This window comes from Macaca thibetana, chromosome 10 (assembly GCF_024542745.1).
Source record: "Macaca thibetana thibetana isolate TM-01 chromosome 10, ASM2454274v1, whole genome shotgun sequence".
Taxonomy (NCBI): domain Eukaryota; kingdom Metazoa; phylum Chordata; class Mammalia; order Primates; family Cercopithecidae; genus Macaca; species Macaca thibetana.
In genome coordinates this window covers 37789911-37812308 of record NC_065587.1, presented here as the reverse complement: position 1 = coordinate 37812308, position 22398 = coordinate 37789911, and the positions used below count along the sequence as shown (strand labels likewise).

At 52.2% G+C, this 22398-nt stretch overlaps 1 protein-coding gene and 1 long non-coding RNA gene across 2 annotated transcripts in view; one reads left to right on the top strand and one right to left on the bottom strand.

The window, feature by feature from the left end:
• LOC126929074 (calcium-responsive transactivator) overlaps positions 1–22398 on the top strand; it is a 116783-nt gene that overhangs the window by 32470 nt on the left and 61915 nt on the right. The window lies entirely within an intron of this gene.
• LOC126929083 (uncharacterized) lies at positions 15945–22362 on the bottom strand. Its single transcript, XR_007717070.1, has 3 exons — positions 22307–22362; positions 19750–20311; positions 15945–19038 (listed from the first exon to the last, which is right to left on the bottom strand). It is a non-coding gene; the product is annotated as an uncharacterized LOC126929083 (long non-coding RNA).

Below are 22398 nucleotides of genomic sequence, written 5' to 3'. Positions count from 1 at the left end.
CAGGTAGAGGGGAGGTGGGCTGAGCAAAGGCCCCAGATGGAGGAGGAGGAGGAGTGGACAGGCCAGTGTGGGGAGGGTCTGCGTCTGCTGGGAGGGTCCGCTCCTTCCTTGGGAGGTCTTCTCGTCTTCCTAGAGGGAGCAGCACCCCCATCCTGCTCCTCCCACCTCCCTGCAGCCTGCACCTGCCCATCAAGAAGCCTTACCCCGTCTTAAGCGCACGCTTGGGTGTACGTTGGTCTCTGCCACCGGCCGCAGTTGATCTCTGCCGGCTCCGCGAGGGAGAGTCCTGCTGTGTTCAGCTCTTCATTGTGTTTCCAGACCCAACACAAAGCATAAATATATGAATGAATAATAGAAATGGATGGATGGATGGATGCATGGATGGATGGATGGATAGATGGGCAGATGGATGGGTGAATGAACAGATAGGTGGGTAGGTGGATAGATGGATACGTGCATGAATAGAAGGATAAGCGAATTCATGGACAAATGAGTAGATGCGTGACTGGATGCATGGATAGATGCGTGTGTAGCTGAACATGAGTTCAACCCTATTTTCTTAGGACTGGGTTGTTGTCTTTTACACCCCAAAAAACCTTTATCCAAGTATCTTTCTCACATTACTTTTCTCTTTCTCTTTGTTCTCTAGAAGTTCTTGCCTGTAACCTTTATTTCTGGACATAATTACAAATAACCTTACATTGTTATTTAAATTCTTCATGTTTACACATTTAGCTTATAAATAATTCAATAGGCTAATGCTGCCTTTGAACCACAGACTCACTACCAGAGTGATAAATCAACCATGTTTGAGCCTCTGTAGACTTGGCAATGTTCTAATCATTAAGATAACGAGGCCAGGCGTGGTGGCTCACGCCTGTAATCTCAGCACTTTGGGAGGCTGAGGAGTTCAAGACCAGCCTGGGCAACATAGTGAGACCCCGTCTCTACAAAAATAAAAATGTCAGCCGGGCATGGTGGTGGGCACCTGTAATTCCAGCTACGTGACAGGTTGAGGCAGGAGAATGACTTGAACCCGGGAGGTGGAGGTCGCGCCATTGCACTCCAGCCTGGGCGACAAACGTGAACCTCCATCTCAAATAAATAAATAAATCAGTTGGGCATGGTTGCACATGTCTGCAGTCTCAGCTACTCAGACGACTGAGGCAGGAGGATTGCTTGAGCCCAGGAGGTCGATGCTGCAATGAGCCGTGACCACACCCCTACACTCCAGCCTGGGCTACAGAATGAGATCCTGTCTCAGGAAAAAAAAAAGAAAAAAGGAAAAAAGACCAAGTGTTCTGCTTGAGCTCTTCTTGGGGACGGGGCCTGCTCTGGGACGCATTCTGCAGAGATGTCCCTGCCTGGTCTTCAGACATAAGGGGCCTCACTCAAACCCTTTGAAGCTTCCCATTGCCTCTTGCCCAGTCTCTCCTTGGCCCACGCGTACCCGTGCCCCCACTTTAACCCTCCCAGCCTTATCTCACCCTACGCCACCTGCACCCCTGCCCCTCCAGCCACTCTGGTCTCCTTCTAGCTCCCCAGAGGTGCCATCTTTCCTTGTGCCACAGGACCTTTGCCATGCAGTTTCCTGTCTTTGCCTCATTAACCTCCATGCATTCTTCAATTTGGGGCTCAGCTGTCACTTCCTTGGGGTCCGTGTAGGGTCAGGCCTCATGCACCCTCTCCTTGTCTTCTATGTGCTTGCTTGGCTGCCCATCATTAGTCAGCCAGGTGAGTATCTCGTTTACTTCTCCTTCCCTCTGTCAACTGGATGCTCCATGAGGGCAACCCCAGCCTGGTTTCCCTCATCATGTACCTCCCAGAGTGAGGGGTATCTACAGAGCCCCAGAAAAGGGACTCCTGGGAAGGCAGGGGGGTGCCTGGCTGGACTCTACTGCCATTTGATGCCTTGAGGGGAGAGTGCATCAGGCTGCCCCATGCACCTGCTGGTCCCTACCTGCCTGGGATCAGGGTCAAGTCAACTTCTTACCCTGATTTCCAGGAGAGATAGCCCACGGACTCGGGCACAGAAGTAACCAGCACTCCAGGGAGCTCCATCTTGTGGAGTGGCATCTGGGGAGGCATCTGGTTTTGCCACCTGATGAAATCTGGTCTTTTTTTTTTTTTTTTTGAGACGGAGTCTCGCTCTGTTGCCCAGGCTGGAGTGCAGTGGCCGGATCTCAGCTCACTGCAAGCTCCACCTCCCGGGTTTACGCCATTCTCCTGCCTCAGCCTCCTGAGTAGCTGGGACTACAGGCGCCCGCCACCTCGCCCGGCTAAGTTTTCGTATTTTTTAGTAGAGACGGGGTTTCACCGTGTCAGCCAGGATGGTCTCGATCTCCTGACCTCGTGATCCGACCGTCTCGGCCTCCCAAAGTGCTGGGATTACAGGCTTGAGCCACCGCGCCCGGCCTGAAATCTGGTCATTTAAAAGTATGTGGCATACCAGCCTTGCTCCCGTTCTCACCATGTGATGTGTCTCCTCCCACTTCTTTTGTCACTGTGACTGGAAACTTCCTGAGGCCTCCCAAGAAGCAGATGCCACTATGCTTCCTGTAAAGCCTGCAGAACCATGAGTCAATTAAACTTCTTTCCTTATAAATGATGCAGTCTTGGTGAGGTGCGGTGGCTCGTGCCTGTAAAGTTGATGAAGACCTAGCCTGGCATGTGCTCGTAAGAGCCAGCCTCTCGCCACAGGAGGCCATCAAGGTCAGGAAGACTCCAGGGAGTCCTGCTATGGGGAGACAGGATCCTTACAGGCTTTTCTGGAAACGCTGGAGCATGCTGGGCCCTCCCCATCCCCATAGCCACACAAGGCCTTACATGTGCTGGTGTGCTGAGTTCCAGAACCCCAGTGAGAGGCCCAGGAGCAAGAGGCAATAACCTAGGTGGGGAAGGAATGGCCAGGGAGGCAGCAGTTGCCTCTACTCAATGGCACATCAGTCCCAACTGCCAGTCCCCAACTGAGCAACCCAGCAAGTCACTTTTCTTCTCTGAGCCCCATCTATAAAAAGAGAGGGACTTGGCAATTAAGCAAGAAGACACAATAAAGGCATCTATATTGAAAAGGAAGAAGTAGGCTGGGCACAGTGCTCATGCCTGTGATCCCAGCACTTTGGGAGACCGAGGCGGGCAGATCACCTGAGGTCAGGAGTTCAAGATAAGCCTGACCAACATGGAGAAACTTCATCTCTACTAAAAATACAAAATTAGCCGGGCATGGTGGTGCATGCCTGTAATCCCAGCTACTCAGGAGGCTGAGGCAGGAGAATCACTTCAATCCGGGAGGCGGAGGTTGCAGTGAGCCAAGATCACGCCATTGCACTCCAGCCTGGGAAACAAGACACCAAGAGTGAAACTCAGCCGGGCGCGGTGGCTCACACCTGTAATCCCAGCACTTTGGGAGGCCGAGGCGGGCGGATCACGAGGTCAGGAGATCGAGACCATCCTGGCTAACCCGGTGAAACCCCACTTCTACTACAAATGCAAAAAAATTAGCCGGGCGAGGCGGCGGGCACCTGTAGTCCCAGCTACTCGGGAGGCTGAGGCAGGAGAATGGCGTGAACCCGGGAGGCGGAGCTTGCAGTGAGCCGAGATCGCACCATTGCACTCCAGCCTGGGCGACTAAGCGAGACTCTGTCTCAAAAAAAAAAAAAAAAAAGAGTGAAACTCCATTTCAAAAAGAAAGAAAAGAGGCCGGGCGCGGTGGCTCAAGCCTGTAATCCCAGCACTTTGGGAGGCCGAGACGGGCGGATCACGAGGTCAGGAGATCGAGACCATCCTGGCTAACACGGTGAAACCCCGTCTCTACTAAAAAATACAAAAAAAAAAAAAAAAAAACTAGCCGGGCGAGGTGGCGGGCGCCTGTAGTCCCAGCTACTCGGGAGGCTGAGGCAGGAGAATGGCGTGAACCCGGGAGGCGGAGCTTGCAGTGAGCTGAGATCCGGCCACTGCACTCCAGCCTGGGCGACAGAGCGAGACTCCGTCTCAAAAAAAAAAAAAAAAAGAAAGAATAGAAAAGGAAGAAGTAAAGTCATCTCTATTTGCAGATGACATAACCTTGTACATAGAAAATCCTAAGGAAGCCACTGAAAAAATATTAGAACTAGCACTTTGGGAGGCTGAGGTGTGAGGATTGCTTGAGCCTAGGAGTTCAAAACTATCCTGGGCAACATAGCAAGACACCGGCTCTACAAAAAAAATAAAAAATTAGCCAGGCATGGTAGCACATGCCTATAGTCCCAGCTACTTGGGAGGCTGAGACAGGAGAATCACCTGAACCTAGGAGCTCAAGGTTGCAGTGAACTGTGATCACACTACTGCACTCCATCCTGGGTAACAGAGCCAGACCCTGTCCCAAAATAAATAAATAGTAACTATTAGAGCTAACAAATGAGCACAACAGGGCTGCAAGTTATAAGATCAATATATGAAAATCAATTGTGTTTCTATACAGCAGCAATCAGCAAACTAAAAGTGAGATGAAGAGAAAAATTCCATAATACTTAGGAGTCAACTTAACAAAATAAGTGCAAAACACATATTCTGAAGACTACAATGCACTGTTGAAAAAATTTTTTAAAGACCTAAAGAAATGGAAAAACATCCTATGTTCATGGATTAGAAGCCTGAGTATTTTTAAGATGACATTACTGCCCAAACTGGTTTTTATTTGCATTTCCCTGATGCCACTGGTATGGTAGATTCAACACAATTCCTATCAAATTCCCAATTACCTTCTTTGCAGAAATTGATAAACTGTCCTTAAATTCATACAGAAAGGCAAGTAATCCAGAATAAACAAAGCAATCTTTAAAAAGAACAAAATTAGAGAACTCATACTTTCCAATATCAGAACTCACTACAAAGCTACAGTAATCAGGACAGTGTGGTGCTAGAATAAGGATAGACATATACATCAATGGAATAGAACAGAGAGAACAGAAAGAAACTCTCACATTTATGGGCAATTGGTTTTTGACAGGGGTACCAGGCACATTCAATGGGAAATTTGTTGAAACAGTCTTTTCAACAAATGGTGCCCAGAAAACTGAGTATCAACATGCATAAGAATGAAGTTGGATACTACCTCACGCTATATACAAAAATTAACACAAAACTGATTGATATAGCTTGTATATTTGTCCCTGTCCAAATCTCATGTTGTATTGTAAACCCCAGCGTTGGAGGTGGGGCCTCATGGGAGGTGTTTGGGTCATGGAGGTGGATCTCTTATGGCTTGGTGCTCCAGTCTGGTATGCCACTGCACTCCAGCCTGGGTGACAGGGCAAGACTCTGTCTCAAAAAAAAAAAAAAAATTACACAGTCTCAGGTATTTCCTTTTTTTTTTTTTGATACAGAGTCTCGCTCTATCGCCCAGCGGGGAGTGTAGTGGTGCAATCTCAGCTCACTGCAAGCCCCACCTCCTGGGTTCACGCCATTCTCCTGCCTCAGCCTCCCAAGTAGCTGGGACTACAGGCACCTGCCACCACGCCTGGCTAATTTTTTGTATTTTTAGTAGAGACAGGGTTTCACCATGTTAGCCAGGATGGTCTCAATCTCCTGACCTCGTGATCCACCTGCCTTGGCCTCCCAAAGTGCTGGGATTACAGGCGTGAGCCACAGTGCCCAGCCAGTCTCAGGTATTTCTTTATAGTAATGCAAGAACAGCCTAATACAGAAAATTGTTGCCAAGGAGTAGGACATTGTTATAAAGATACCCGAAAATGTGGAAGTAACTTTGGAACTGGGTAACAGACAGAGGTTGGTAGAGTTTGGAGGGCTCAGAAGAAGACAGGAAGATGAAGGAAGCTTTGAAACCTCTTAGAAACAGGTTAAATGGTTGTGACCAAAATGTTGATAATGATAAGAACAATGAAGTCCAGGCTGCCAAGGTCAGAGAAGGAAATGAGGAACTTATTGAGAACTGGAGCAAAGGTCACCATTGTTACGCCTTAGCAAAAAACTTGGCTGTATTCTGTTCATGCCCCAGGGATCCATGGTAGTTTGAACTCCATAGTGATGATTTAGAGTATCTGCTGGAAGAAGTTTCTAAGCAGCAAAGCATTCAAGAAGTGACTGGCTGAGGCCGGGCACGGTGGCTCATGCCTGTAATCCCAGCACTTTGGGAAGCCGAGGCAGGTGGATCACGAGGTCAGGAGATCTAGACCATCCTGGCTAACATGGTGAAATCCCGTTTCTACTAAAAACACAAAAAATTAGCCAGGCGCCTGTAGTCCCAGCCACTTGGGAGGCTGAGGCAGGAGAATGGCGTGAACCCAGGAGGCGGAGCCTACAGTGAGCTGAGATCACGCCATTGCACTCCAGCCTGGGTGACGATATGAGACTCCATCTCAGTAAAAAAAAAAAAAAAAAAAAAAAAAAAAAAAAAAAAAGCTGTAGTGAATTAACACTTTGAGGAAGTATAAGGGAAAGCATGTTTGTGTTTCACAATGTGAGAAGGACATGAGATTTGGGAGCGGTCGGGGCCGAATGATACAGTCTGGATATTTGTCCCTGCTCAAATCTCATGTTGAATTGTAATGTCCAGTGTTGGAGGGAGGCCTGGTGGCAAGTGTTTGGGTCATGGGTCCCAAACACCTCCTAATTGGTCCCTCATGGCTTGGTACTGTGTTTGTGACAGTGAGTTCTTGTGAGAGCTGGTCATTTAAAAGTGTGTGACACGTCCTCCCCCCTCCCTCCTTCCCTCTGCTCCTATTCTCTCCATGTGATGTGTTTGCTCCCCTTTCTCCTTCCGCCATGATTGGAAGCTTCCTAAGGTGTCCCCAGAAGCAGATGCTACTATGCTTTCTGTAAAACCTACAGAACTGTGAGCCCATTAAACTTATTTTCTTATAAATTACGGTCTCAGGTATTCCTGTAAAGTAACGTAGGAATGGTCTAATATATTAATCAAAGACCTAAATGTAAGGGCAAAAACTGTAAAACTCTTAGAAGAAAATAGGCATAGACCTTGGATTAGGCAATGGGTTTTTAGATATGACATCAAACACAAGCAACAAAAGAAAAAATAGGTAAGTTGGAGATCATCAAATTAAAAAACGTTTGTTCTTCAACAGATGACATTAGGTCCAGTGCAGTGGTTTGTGCATGTAATGCTGAGGATGGAGGATCACTTGAGCCCAGGAGTTCAAGACTAATCTGGGAAATACAGCAAGACCCTATCTCTACAAAAAAAAAAAAAAAAAAAAAGGCCGGGCGCGGTGGCTCAAGCCTGTAATCCCAGCACTTTGGGAGGCCGAGACGGGCGGATCACGAGGTCAGGAGATCGAGACCATCCTGGCTAACATGGTGAAACCCCGTCTCTACTAAAAAATAAAAAAACTAGCCGGGCGAGGTGCGGGCGCCTGTAGTCTCAGCTACTCGGGAGGCTGAGGCAGGAGAATGGTCTAAACCCGGGAGGTGGAGCTTGCAGTGAGCTGAGATCCGGCCACTGCACCCCAGCCTGGGCGACAGAGCAAGACTCTGTCTCAAAAAAAAAAAAAAAAAAAAAAAAAAAAATCCAGGTGCCATGGCATGCACCTGTAGTCCCAGCTACTCAGGAGGCTGAGGCAGGAGGATTGCTTGAGCCCAGGAGATCAAGGTTGCAGTGAACTATGATCGTGCCACTGAATTACAGCCTGGTGACAGAGCAATACTCTGTCTCAACAACAACAACAACAAGATAGTTGGGTGTGGTTGTTCATATCTATAATCCCAGCACTTCAGAAGACTGAGACAGGAGGATCACTTGAGGCCAGGGGTTGGCAACATAGTGAGATCCCATCTAGCCAGGCATGATGGCTGGCATGGTGCACATGTCTGTGGTGCTAGCTATTCATGAGACTGAGGTACGAGGATCCCTTGAGCCCAGGAGCTCGAGGCTGCAGTCAGCTGTGATTGTACCACTACACTCCAGCCTCGATGACAGAGCAAGACTTATCTCAAAGAAAAAGAGGCCCTTATTGGCTCATGTCTGAAGAATGCAACAAGGGCACAGGTGGATTTAGCCTCCAAATTGCCTCTGGAGGTCTGTCTCTGTCCACTTTGGAGCAACATCCCCCCCAACCTACCCCCAGCAGCTCCAGGCTTGCAGCTGCCATCCAGGCAGCCCAAAGGAGGTGGAGGTGGGGAGGGGGGAAGCTCCATCCCTGCAGGGCAGCAAAAGTCCCAGGCCATCTTCCCATTGGCCAGGCTGGGATCACATGACCACATCTGAGCCAATCACCGTGATTTTGTCCATCCTGGGCATGGGGGAGGAGTGAATTCTGCCCCTCCCCCAGCCTTTCAGACAGTTTTCATATCTCTTGGTGACTGAAGTTTACAACAGCGGCAGGGCTGCTGTAGAATTCCTAGGGCAGGGACAAGGAAGAATGGCAAACCGGAAGTGAAAGCTGGCCCTTCTTGCTGTGGGTGCTTAGGTGTCGGGAGGGTATTTGGCCCCAGAACAGACAGCCCCTCATGCCAGCTCCATTGGGGAGATCTGTCATGAGTGCCTCACTTGCCATGAAGGCTGCCAAAGGCCAAGAGCTGCACACACATTGGGCTCCAGAAACTGACATCGGAAATGAAATACTGGGGTGGGGGTGGGGGAGGGGGAGCTGTTGGGGAGTGGGGATGATTCATGGATACAAAAATATAAATAGATGTAATCCCAGCACTTTGGGAGGCCGAGACGGGCGGATCACGAGGTCGGGAGATCGAGACCATCCTGGCTAACACGGTGAAACCCCGTCTCTACTAAAAAAAAAATACAAAAAACTAGCCGGGCGAGGTGGCGGGCGCCTGTAGTCCCAGCTACTCGGGAGGCTGAGGCAGGAGAATGGCGTGAACCCGGGAGGCGGAGCTTGCAGTGAGCTGAGATCCGGCCACTGCACTCCAGCCTGGGCGACAGAGCGAGACTCTGTCTCAAAAAAAAAAAAAAAAAAAAAAAAAAAGATATATATATATATATAAAAATAGAATGAGTAAGATCTAGTTTTTGGTTTTTTTTTTTTTGAGATGGAGTCTTGCTCTGTTGCCCAGTCTGGAGTGTGATGGTATAGTCTTGGCTTGCTGCAACCTCCATACCTCTTGGGTTCAAATGTTTCTCCTGCCTCAGTCTCTTTAGTTGGGATTACAGGCGCTGGCCACCACGCCCAGCTAATTTTTGTATTTTTAGTAGAGACAGCTTTCACCATGTTGGCCAGGCTGGCCTCGAGTGATCTGCATGCCTCGGCCTCCTAAAGTGCTGGGATTACAGGAGTAAGCCACCGTGGCTGGCCAGATCTGATATTTGATAGCACAACAGAGTGACTACAGTCAACAATAATTTATCATATATTAAAAAATAACCAGCCAGGCGCGGTGGCTCACGTCTATAATCCTGGCACTTTGGGAGTCTGAGGCAGATGGATCACAAGGTCAGGAGTTCAAGATAAGCCTGGTCAACATGGTGAAATCCCGTCTCTACTAAAAACTACAAAAATTAGCCAGGTGTGGTAGCACATGCCTGTGGTTCCGGCTACTCGGGAGGCTGAGGCAGAAGAATCACTTGAACTCGGGAGGGGGAGGTTGCAGTGAGCCGAGATTGTGTCGCTGTACTCCAGCCTGGGCGACAGGGTGAGACTCCGTCTCAAAAAAAATAAAAAATAACTAAAATAGTATAATTGGAATGTTTGTAACACAGAAAAATGATAAATGCCTGAGATGATGGAAACCTCATTTACCCTGATGTGATTATTTAGATGCCACATGCCTGTATCAAAGTACCTTATATACTCCATGAATATATGCAACTACTATGCATGCATAAAAAATTTTTTTTCAATGAAATGAGACCAGGCAGCTCATGCCTGTAACCCCAGCACTTGGGGAGGTGAGGGTGGGAGGATCACTGGAGCCCAGGAAAACAGTGAGACCCCACCTCTCTCGCTCAAAAAAAAAAAAAAAAAAAAAAAAAGCTGGGTGTGGTGGTGTGTGCTGGTATAGTCCCAGCTACTCAGAAGGCTGAGGTGGAACCATTGCTTGAGTCTGGGAAGTTGAGGTTGCAGTGAGCTGTGATCACGCCACTGCACTCTGCACTCCAGCCTGGGCAACAGACTGAGATTCAGGCTCAAAAAAGGGGAGGGGGGAGGACCCCCTCCACCTCCCCTGGAGCTGCACCTGGGCGTGTTGGCCCCACCGCCTGCCTCTCTTCACTGCTCCCGGCTCCTCTGCAGCCCCATAAGAGGCGCCGCTCGGGGCGCTGACTCCAGCCCAGCCCCGTGTGCCTTTCCCAGCCCCATGAAGACCTGCCATCATCAGTCTCAGCACCCTCCTTTGTGCCCCAAATGCAGATTCCCAGGACAGAACTAGCTGGCCCAGCCTAGGGACTGGTTCCCCTGGCCAGGTGACCATCTCTTCCAATCAGTGGTGACAAAGGATATGGCCAGGCAGCACACCCATGCCGCGGGAGCCCCATGTCCAGTCCAGCCGGCGCATGGGGTGGACGCTGATTTCAAACGCAAGGACTACGGCAGCTTCCCAAAGCGTATGCATGACTCCTCACGAAATGGCACACGAGGACATTGCCGAGGGCATGGATTACGATGAATACCAGCATCCTCCCCATGGTAGAGGCAGAAAGGTGCCGCCTGGATCCCCATCCAAAGAAGGACTACACCCTCCTGCCGGGGGTGGAGTAAGCTGGCAGCCTCCAGATGACCATTTCAAGCCAGGTCACGTTCTTCTCCAGTGATCCGAGTCACTGTTGAGCAAGGTGGTGGGGCAGAGACAGCTATTTCTGCAGGCAGCAAGATGGGTTTGTGGACAGGACCGCACTCCACCTGCTCAGTGACCAGGACTCTCCCTGGTTCGAGAGGCACAGCCAGCCTGGCCGGCCCAGCTGTTCATGCTCTCCCTGCAATAACCTGGGAGAACGAGAGGGTGCAGAGACCGTGGCCAGTCCTGTGCCGCCACAACCCAAGCTGATATGGGTTCTTAAAATGTGTGGCAGCCGGGCGCGGTGGCTCAAGCCTGTAATCCCAGCACTTTGGGAGGCCGAGACGGGTGGATCACAAGGTCAGGAGATCGAGACCATCCTGGCTAACCCGGTGAAACCCCGTCTCTAGTAAAAAAATACAAAAAAATAGCCGGGTGAGGTGGCGAGCGTCTGTAGTCCCAGCTACTCGGGAGGCTGAGGCAGGAGAATGGCGTAAACCCGGGAGGCGGAGCTTGCAGTGAGCCACTGCACTCCAGGCTGGGCGACAGAGCGAGACTCCGTCTCAAAAAAAAAAAAAAAAAAAAAAGGTGTGGCAAGGGGGAGGATAATGGAATTGGAGGGTTGTTAACTAAGTCGCATTGACTTAGAGATGGATAATGACAAGCTGAGGGCAATTAACAAACAACTGAAGACTAAGTGTGAGAGCCGGCACGTGTTGGCTTCCAAGAAGCCCTCAGGGCAGGCAGGCAGCAGGGGTGCAGCACGAGCTCCAGTTCAAGTCCAGATTTCACAGCACAGTGGCTGAACACAGGATGGCTCAGCAGCCAGTGGAGTCACAGCTTAGGCTGTCAGGAGCCCTGGTCGGGAGCCCTGGGACACCCTGCTGGGGGTAGAGACTGAATGTGCAGACCGTGCTGAGGAGTTTGTAGCATTTGACCTCTGCTACAGGATGCCCCCTTCCCCATCCAGAGCCCGCTGTTCCCCAGAATCCTGTAGTGTAGAATTCTCTCCCCAACAAGACAACAGGCTCCTCCTCTCTGAGAGCTGTCCTGAATCCTCTCCGGGCCACCAGACCCCAAACCAGACCATAGCCCAGCCGGTGACACACTGGGCTGACAATGGAGGAAAGAGGCCACACCCCCGGGGGGCTGCAAGTCTGTCAGCGCATGCTGCCATGGCTGGGGGACACTCGTGGCACTGGATTCCAAGGGTGCTCAGGGCCCTTTTGGGCATCACGGCACCCCCTGGCCCGATCGTTTCTGTGCATGGACAAGCGCGGCCACCTCAGCCCGAGGAGGTCCAGTGGCCGGGACTCAGGGAAGGAGCATGAACCTCCAGGACCTGCAGTGGCCACAGCTGAGGCGGGAGGGTGCAGGAGGGAGGGAACGCATGCCAGGTGGGGCCCCAGCTCGGTCACGGCAATGGGGGTTCATCTGCCCACCTTCCTGCTCTATCTTCCCCCTGAAGGGGCTAGACCCCAGAGGAGCAGCTCCTGCCCAGGCATGGGACAAAGGCCCTGGGGCACAAGGGGTGGACAGCACAGAATGTACCACTCAGATCTCCCTTCAGAAAAGGACTAGGCACGTGGGGCTCATGTCTGTAATCCCAGTGATTTGGGAGGCTGAGGAAGGAGGATAGCTTGAGCCCGAGGATTCAAGACCAGCTGAGGCAACAGAGGGAGACCCGTCTCCACAAAAACTTGGGGGAAGAAAAAGAAAAAGGAAAACAATTAACCGGGCATGGTAGCACATGCCTGTAGTCCCAGCCACTCAGGAGGCTGAGGCAGGAGAATTGCCTGAGCCTGAGAAGTCAAGGCTGCAGTGAGCCATGATCACACCACTGCACTCAAGCCCGGGTGACACAGCAAGCCTCTGTCGAAATCAAAAAAAAAGAAATAAAAAAAAAGAAAAGTGGCTCACACCTGTAATCCTAGTACTTTGGGAGACTGAGGCAGGTGGATCATGAGGTCAGGAGTTTGAGACCAGCCTGACCAACATGGTGAAACCCCATCTCTACTAAAAATACAAAAATTAGCCAGGCGTGGTGGCGCACGGCTGTAATCCCAGCCACTCAGGAGGCTGAGGCAGCAGAATTGCTTGAACTCAGGAGGCGAAGGTTGCAGTGAGCCGAGATTGAGCCACTGCACTACAGCCTGGGCAATAGAGTGAGACTCCGTCTCAAAAACAAAAACAAAAAAAAGAGAAAAGGAAAGAGGCCAGGTGCGATGGCCCACGCCTCTAATCCTGGCACTTTCGGAAGCCAAGGCAGGTGGACCACTTGAGGCCAGGAGTTCGAGACCAGCCTGGCCAACATGATGAAACCTGTATCTACTAAAAACACAAAAATTAACCCGGTATGGTGATGCATACCTGTAGTCCCAGTTACTTGGGAGGCTGAGGCATAAGAATCACTTGAACCCAGGAGCCGAAATCACGCCACTGCACTCTACCCTGGGCAACAGAGTGGAGACTCTGTATTAAAAATAAATACAGAAATAAATAAATTTTTTTTTAAAAAAGAAAGAGACTTGCTGCCCAGCTCCTTCTCCAGGTGTTACCTGCCTGTTCCCCAGTTTCCTGCCTGCAGCTGTTAGAGCCTTGAGGGTTTGCTTCTGATTTTGCTGAGGTGGCACCTGCTGGGGTGTCCGCAGCCAGTGACTGAGTCAGGCAGTAGTACCAGGACCAGCCACCTCTGCCCCGTCAGGGCTCCTGTACTGGCCACTCTTTCCTCCCAACTCGCCAAGCTCCCCCTCGGCTCAGCAGGTGCTGTGTCAGGTCCACATCTCGACCAACAGCTCCAGCCTAATCCGCTTCCCCCAGGTTTCCTCTCACGGGTGTTACCCTCCCATTAACTTTTGTACCCTCAGTTCCAGCTCCTCGGCGTCTCCTTCCTGGAGAAACCAGCCCACAGCCCTCTCACCTGGCCTTTCTTTTTAAAGTTTTTAACTTTTTTGAGACAGGGTCTCATTCTGTCACCCAGGCTGGCGTACAGTGGCGCAATCTCGGCTCACTGCAACCGCCACCTCCCAGTCTCAAGCCATCTGCCCACCTCAGTCCTGAGCTGTGACTACAGGTAAGTGCCACCACACCTGGCTAATTTTTGTATGTGTTGTAGAGATGAGGTTTCACCATGTTGCCCAGGCTGATATTGAACTCCTGGGCTCAAGTGATCTGCCCACCTCAGCTTCCCAAAGTGCTGGGATTACAGACATGAGCCACCATGCCTGACCCAGCCTTTATTTTTATTTATTTATGTATTAATGTATTTATTTTAGAGAGAGGATCTTGCTCTGTCACCCAGGCTAGAGTACAGTGGCAAGATCACAGCTCACTGTAACCTTGAATTCCTGGGTTCAAGTGATCCTTCCACCTCAGCGTGCTGAATAGCTGGGACTACAGGCACATGCCACCATGCCCAGCTAATTTTATTTTTAGTAGAGACAGGGTCTTACTATGTTGTCCAGGTTGGTCTCAAACTCCTGGCCTGAAGTGATCCTCCTGCCTTGGCCTCCCAAAGCACTGAGATTATAGGCGTAAGCCACCACACCTGACTTCACTTGGCCTTTATTGATGACAGGCAGGAAAGGCAGAGAGGGTTCATTTATTCACTCAGCAAATACCTGAGTAGGATGTGTAACACCTTGCCTAAGACCATGGGTTCTCCAACCTGGGTTTGTATGAGGGCTCTGCTGGGACAGTGGGCATGTTCTCTAACTGCCCTGGTCCTCAGTTCCCTGGCTATAAAGCGGGGACACTCACTAAACCTGGTCCAGAGTGTTGCTTTGAACATCACACACACAAACGGCTCAGCACAATGCCCAGCACACACTCAACTATTAGGAATTTTGTCTGCTGTTATTTTCAATTTCTTGGTGCATTCACTTCAAGGTTTTGGGGATGTGGGGCGTACTATTCAGAAATTAGAATGCCTGGTCTGACAAGCATCGGGGAGGGATGGTACCAAGAAGACTGAGGATTTGGAGTGGTGAGATCTGGGGGTTTCAGGGTGCATGGCTGCTATTCTCATGAACTTATATGGCTGGCTGGCTGGCAAAGCGGAGGCTGCATGTGTCGCAATCTCTGCGTCGCTCTTCCCAGGAGGGGGCTGCCGACCCCGGCCCATATAAAAGAAGCCTCTATCTGCTCTGCTCATTTGTGCCTGAGGCAGCTGCCGTCAGGCAGAGTGGACCCTTGGTTCTGAGGCACTCATCTGAGCAGGGAGATGCCTTCATCCCCGGGCGGAGGAACAGCCCCATGGAGACACCAACACCCTTTCCCCAGCCACAACCAATATCTTAAAAGTGAGGTTTCTGCCTCACACACGGCTCCTGGGAACAGGAAGTGGTGCAACCACTTTGGCAACCAATTTGGCAGCTTTTCACACTGTCAAACAAAGAATCACCACATGCAGGCGTGCTCGGTGGCTCACACCTAATCCCAGCACTTTGGGAGGCCGAGGCGTGTGGATCATCTGAGGTCGGGAGTTCAAGACCAGCCTGACCAACATGGAGAAACCCCATCTCTACCAAAAATACAACATTAGCCGGGCGTGGTGGCACGCGCCTGTAATCCCAGCTACTCGGGAGACTGAGGCAGGAGAATCATTTGAACCCGGGAGGCGGAGGTTGTGGTGAGCCAAGATCGCACCACTGCACTCCAGCCTGGGCAACAAGAGTGAAACTCCATCTGAAAAATAAATAGGTAGATAGATAAATAAATAAGAATCACTACATAACCCTACAACTGTACATACCCAGGAGAAATGAAAACATATGTCCACACGAAAACACGCACAAATGTTCATAGCAGCATGATATGTAACAGCTCAAAAGTGGAAACAAGCCACATGTTCATCAGCTGGTGACAGATATGCAGCATCACACGGTGGCACTGCATTTAGCCCTAACGGGTGCACCATGAAACCAAGAGACGCGCTACATGAAGGGGCTGGGCATAGAAGGCCATCTACTGTATAACTCCAAGTACGGGAAATGCCCAGAAAAGGCAAATCCACCAGGACAAAAAGGAGACCAGTGGGTGCCTGGGACTAGAGGAAGGAGGATGGAGAAAGGCTGCTAATGGGCATAAGGTTTCTTTTTTTCTTTTTTACAACCTCCGCCTCCCAGGTTCAAGCGATTCTCCTGCCTCAGTCTCCCAAGTACCTGGGATTACAGGTGCACACCACCATGCCCAGCTAATTTTTTTTTTTTTTTTTTTTTTTTTTTTTTTTTTTTTTTTTTTTTTTTTAGTAGAGAGGGGGTTTCACCACGTTGGTCAGACTGGTCTCAAACTCCTGACCTCAAATGATCTGCCTGCCTCGGCCTCCCAAAGTGCTGGCATTACAGGCATGAGTCACCATGCCCAGCCGGAACTGTACACTTCAAATAGGTGAATATTACAGAATGTAATAAATAAAGAACCTTAATAAAGCTGTTAGACACATAAATAAATAAGGCACGAGTTCCGGTTCAACCCAGCACAGAAGGGCCAGATTCCGAGGTTCCACGGTGTGTGGGGAAGGCCATTTGCAAACACGCTCTGCCCCAAATGCAACAAGGCTCCCAGGGCAAATGGGGTTTCCATGTTCTGGTGCTTGGGAAAGACGAACACATATTCGTGTCCGTTCGCGACTGCCTGTATCAACGAGATGAGCCACCAGAAATGTCTCAGGCGCCATCCTCCCCATCCAGCTCCTGGTACCTGTTGGAAGCCTGGGGCAACCCTGCACTGGCACGCCTTCTTCTCACCTGGCCCATGCTCTGTCCCTCCTGCTGCACACACTGCCACATACCCAGGTATGGGCTTCACCGCCAGGGTCTGCCTCGGCGGGCCTGTGTGGGTGCCTGCCGGCTTCCGATGCACATCATTTCTTGCCACACAGAGCCTCAATCCAGCCTGTGCGCTCAGGGTGGTGAAGGCAGCGACATAAGGAAAGGATTACGGTGTTAACAAGTCGGAACTGAACGCGAGTAAAAATAACCACGTGCCCTGGCAGAACGCTTTCCATCTGACGGCGAGGATGTCTTCGTGCACGGACGAGGGTCCCCGGCGGCGCTGCTGGGTGAGGACAGGCTTTGGAAGGCCTGGCACACCTCTCCCGACATCTGCACTGCTCCTTTATTTACATGACCTCATTCCCGGGCGGCGGCTCTGCCCAGCAGCCGCTCGTGCAGCATCAGGCAGGCGTAAAGACAAGTGCCCAGCCTGGCTGGGACGCGCCCGTAGGCCTCTTGAGTAACCATGGCAACTCTCTAGGACGCACCCGACATCCTTTGCATGGAGTCAAGAGAGGACACAATGTAAGAGGAGAGACTCTTGAAGAAGAAGCTGTTTCCTTCCCTCATGCCCAGCGCCAACCTCAGGTCGGTCTCCATCTGGACGTCTGCAGAGCATGAGCTCCAAGCGCAGAAATCGTGTCTGGGCTTTGTCCCCTCCTGCCGTTCACTACCTCCTCCCCCTGCCCCAACCTGAAGGCTGAGCACAGAGGACCACCAGGGAGGAGGCCCGGACATTGAGCACCCAGGGTTAGCAGCTGGCAGACTCAGCCAAGAATCCCAGCCCTGTCATGTGCTGGCCGTATGATGCTGGCTGTCACCTAGCCCAGGCTAAGCGCCTGGTTTCCTCCACTTCGAAGGTGCAGCACCATATCCGGAGGGCTGCAGAGGGGTTCGGGGAGGAAATGCATGGCCGGCTTGGGTACCAGGTCTGGCGCAGAGCAGTGGGACCGGACTGGTGGACACTTAGTAAGACAGTGGTGGATTGACTTAGAAGAGGCCTTTCATCGTTTACTTTCTATCCAAGTAGAACACAGGGCTGGCGAATGCTGTCCCACTCCAGCCATTCCTGAGCCCCTAAAGCCCAGGGGCCCCTCACAGTCACCGGGAGAGAAAAGCTACTGGCCTCCTGCTGACGGCCGTCTTCTGTTCCACCAGGATCTCTCAGCATTTTATCCTGCATTCTGAGGTGGCAGTGCCAGGGCTGGCCCTATCAGAATCTGACATTTCGAAAGCTGGTGTCTGGGTCTGCCCAGGTTCTCATCAGCTTCGCCCCGCTGTCCCTCCAGCTGCACCTGGAAGTGTGGCCGAGCCTGCCTGCTGGGTGCTGGAGTTTAACACTTTCCTCTTTTATTTTCCAAGGAACTTCCCATCATACAGGGTTCATCACGCGGGGAAACTCGGCTGTTGGGGTGGGAAGGGGAGAAAGGGAGGTGGAAAGGGGACAGGAGGCAGGAGGGAGAGACAGATTGGAAGAGGGAAGAGGGTCTGAGGATGCCTGAACTTCAACCCACTGGTGCTCATCCAGCCTCCTGGGAAAACAGCCCTGCAGAGCCCCAGGCAGGAGGAAATGGATTTTAACTGGATTCAAAGAGAGCAGGTCAGACCTCCATGAGAATTCCTGATTGTGCAAGATCGACTCAGCCCTCCCTCTTCACCTTACTGTCCAACCACCCCCGTGGTTCCCTGTGCCCCGAACACCCTCCCTGGGCCTCACTGTCCCATTCCCTGCCTGGAAGGCCTCAGAGCAAAGCTGGTGCTGAGCCTCCCCACCCGGTGCACCTGTGCCCTCCTGAGCTCCCTCCCGGCTGCCGCTGTTGCACCTGTGCGGTTGGAGGGTCTTCCTCAGGGGAGGGGGCCTGAGGAAGGCCTGAGGCCTGCAGGGCTTCCCCAGTCCCCTCTCCTGTGCCAGATCCTGAATGAGGGGAGGGGGACGGTTGAGTTGTGTCTCACCAGCACTCAACCACACTTCAGACCACTGACTTATTTTATCTGTGGACCACCCATCGTTAACCACCTGGGAATTAACTCAGCTGTTTCGTGTGGCTCCTGCTGAGCAATGACACCTGTGAGATCAATGGCTGTGCCAGTCATTCTTGCTCAGGGAGACATTAGAGTCACATGATGGTTTTCTGTGGGGGGGCACCCTTACCTGCTGCAGGATGCTGGCCTGTGCCACCCCAGCTAGATGGATGACGCAACGTAGAGCAGGGTCCTGCCTCCCTGTCTTCCCACCTGTCACTGGGGACCGCAGCAAGCTCCTACATAGGCAGAGTGAGCATGTAATGAGTGGCTTGTGGCTGCAGCACAAACCTCTCCAGCTGCCCCTATGGCTCTCCCAGTGCCCTCTGCACATGCCCTCTGTTCCTACATGTTCCTCCAGAGTAGCCCCTGGTTACCCTCACAGGCATGATCTTCTGGGGTCCTCAAGTACACCATTGAGATGGGCAGGCAAAAGGAGAAACTGAGGCAGGTAGTCCAACTGGCCCAGGGTTTCCCAGAAGCCCCAGCTCGTTCCTCTAGATCCTTGGGCTCGCTGGTCTAAAGCCTGGTGATAACCAGGTGGGTGGGCTGTTCAGACCTGTGCACAGTAAAGAGCTGCTTATAGTGGAGGAATTGGATACACGTGCCCCAGCCTGGAAAACAAGCCATGCCAGTGAATATCCAGGTCGACTTAGGCCTGGCACAACTGCTTGCCTTCTCAGACCTCTCCCAAGTGCCCTCCACTTTGGGCAGGACACCAAGCAATGAACGGCAGGGCCTGCATTCCTGGACCTGGGCACTACATATATTTTTAGCCTCTGCCTTCCTGGGCATTTGCAGGGTGGCTAATGTTCTCAGGGAGCCACCAGCTGCACACCCATGGGCTGGGCGGGCACTCGGAGGCCTCTGGGAACTGCACCCTCCCTGCTTTCAGTCCTGGGGCTCAGAAGCCAGCTCTTTTTTTTTTTTTTTTTTTTTTTTTTTTTTTTTTTTTTTTTTTTTTTTTTTTTTTGTGAGACAGAGTCTTGCTTTGTCGCCTGGAGGCAGTGGCCGGATCTCAGCTCACTGCAAGCTCCACCTCCCGGGTTCAACGCCATTCTCCTGCCTCAGCCTCGCCCGCTTTTTTGTATTTTTTTAGTAGAGACAGTCCAGGATGGGATCTCAGAAGCCAGTGCTCCTCCAGCTCTTTTCAAGGTAGAAACAGCTCCTGCTAGTGAAGCATGCACCCCAGCCCCAACACAGCCAGAAGCTTGTGGCTCAGAAACTAGCAGGCATGAAGTACAGGATCTATGACCTTGGATTTCCTTACTTGGAAAGTGGGGTGGGGTGGGGGATAGAAGGACTTTGACTCCACACGAGATCACCAGGCCAGGTCACTCAGGAGACCTGGTTGGCACCTCCTCCTGACAGGTGCACCCTGTGTGTCCAAGTGAGGAAGGCTGTGCTATGTTGAGAAGCAGAGTCCGGGTCGTGCTTCCCAGGGCCAGATGCCCCGGTCGCTGGAGACCTCTCTTCCCAAATGTCCCAGTCACTGGAGACCTGTCTTCCCCGGGTCACGCTTCCCAGGGCGAGATGCCCCGGTCACTGGAGACCTCTATTCCCCGGGTCGAGCTTCCCAGGGCCAGATGACCCAGTCGCTGGAAACCTATCTTCCCTCAGCTGGGCTGACTCCATGGCTTTGCTGTCTCTGTTCTCTTCCTGCACACGACATTCCAGGAGCCAAGAAGCAATTCTGGAATGTACAGGTCAATCTTGGCAGATGAAACTGAATTTTCCCTCTTCTCTTCTGCTTCCTTTGTCCTCTTCCTTAAACCCATCACTGTTCTCTTACTGGCCATTGCTGGGCTCTGGTGGGAGCAGGTTGGCTTCACCTTTTTTTTTTTTTTTTTTTTTTTTTGAGACGGAGTCTCGCTCTGTCGCCCAGGCTGGAGTGCAGTGGCCGGACCTCAGCTCACTGCAAGCTCCGCCTCCCGGGTTCCCGCCATTCTCCTGCCTCAGCCTCCGGAGTAGCTGGGACCACAGGCGCCCGCCGCCTCGCCCGGCTAGTTTTTTGTATTTTTAGTAGAGACGGGGTTTCACCGTATTAGCCAGGATGGTCTCGATCTCCTGACCTCGTGATCCGCCCGTCTCGGCCTCCCAAAGTGCTGGGATTACAGGCTTGAGCCACCGCGCCCGGCCTGGCTTCACCTTTGTGAAGAGAAAAAGAGACAGTGTGCTGCAGCCCCAAGCCTGTGGAGGATGCCACCAGGCCAGACTGCAACTTCCCTGTGTGTGACTCCCCGTGCTGGGCCTGTTTCCCCTTCTGTCAAATGGGGAGTCACAGCACCTAACCTGCAGGGCAGGTAAGATCTTCTCAGCATAGTCAGAAATACATTTTAGGTCCTTACCAAGTCCACACTTATACAAACAGGTGAAATAAATATTTCACAAAATAATACTTACTTTCACCATGTAAGATACTGTTATTTTCTTTTTTTTCCTTTAGAAATAGGGTCTTGCTGCCACCCCTGAGTGCAGTAGTCCGACCACAGCCCATTGTAGCCTCCAACTCCTGGGCTCAAGTGATCCTCCCGCCTCTGCCTCCACCTCCCCAGGAGCTGGAACTACAAATATGTGCCCCCACACTCGCCTTATTTTTTAAAAGGTTTTTTGTAGAGATGTGGTCTCCATATGTTGCCCAGGCTGATCTCTAACTCCTCGCCTCCACTGATCCTCCCGCCTCAGCCTCCCAAAGTGCTGAGATTACAGGCATGAGCCACCCACCACGCCTTCTGATATTTTCTATCTTACTCGATTTCATTTTTATTTATTATTATTTTTCTTGAGACGGGGTCTCACTCTGTCGCCCAGGCTGAAATGCAGTGGTGAGATCTCTGCTCACTGCAATCTCCACCTCTCAGACTCAAGCGATTCTCCTGCCTCAGACTCCCGAGTAGCCGGGGATTGCACGTGCCTGTCACCACGCCCGGCTAATTTTTTTGTATTTTTAGAGTAAAGACAGGGTTTTACCATGTTGCCCAGGCTGGACTTGAACTCCTCACCTCAAGTGATCCGCCCGCCTCCGCCTCCCAAAGTGCCGGGACTACCGGCATGAGCCACCGCGCCCAGCCTATTTCATTTTTATAGTCACCACCCGCTATTTTTTTTTCCGGGTCCCAATATTGGTCCCTGATCTGATGATATTCACAGTCAAGACGGTGGCAAAAAAAAAAGCACACACCGCGCGCCCTCGGTCACTAATCACGCAGAGTACACGCGGGGAGGGCCCGCGGCTAAGCGACTGAGGGCGGCCGAGCTTCCTGCACGACCGGGGAGGTGGGCAAGGCCTCCGGGCCGCAGCCCCGGGGACGAGCGGAGGCCTCCGAGGCCCCCGGTAGCCAGTCAGAATTTATTTTAAAGGAAATGGAAAGCTGCGGCCGGCTTTGGGAGGAGGAGCAGGAATAAAAGAGAAAGTGTGCTCAGCATGTTATATTTGGAGGCTGCCACGCCGGAAGCGCCGCCTTCCCGGGAGCTGCCGCCGCGGCCGCCCCCCGCTGGCACCTGGGCACCGGGGCGGGAGTCCTGGGGCTCCCCGGGAACACCCGGCGCCCAGGGCCTCCGCCGCTCCCCGGTCCCCCACGAGGGTGAGAGCTAGAGGCCCACCTGGCGCAAAATAGGGGAGTCGTCCGGACCCCACTTCTGTAGGAAGAGAAACTGAGGCCAAGGGGGCAAAACCCCAGTTTGCGGCGCCCAGAGTCAGGGCCGGGACCGGCACGCGCGGGGGCGGGGCCTGGCGCTCCTCCCCTGCCCCGTCCACTGAGCGTGCAAACCGCAGCCGCCCACCCACGCGCACGCGCGCTCCGCCCGGGCCGCTTCCCAGCCCTCACCCCGCCCGCCGAGTCTCGTGCTCCCAGCTCCGCCAGGGGCCCGCCGGGAGCCGGCCGAGGAGGGGCGGAGCGCCGGGGAGACCCGCCCTCTG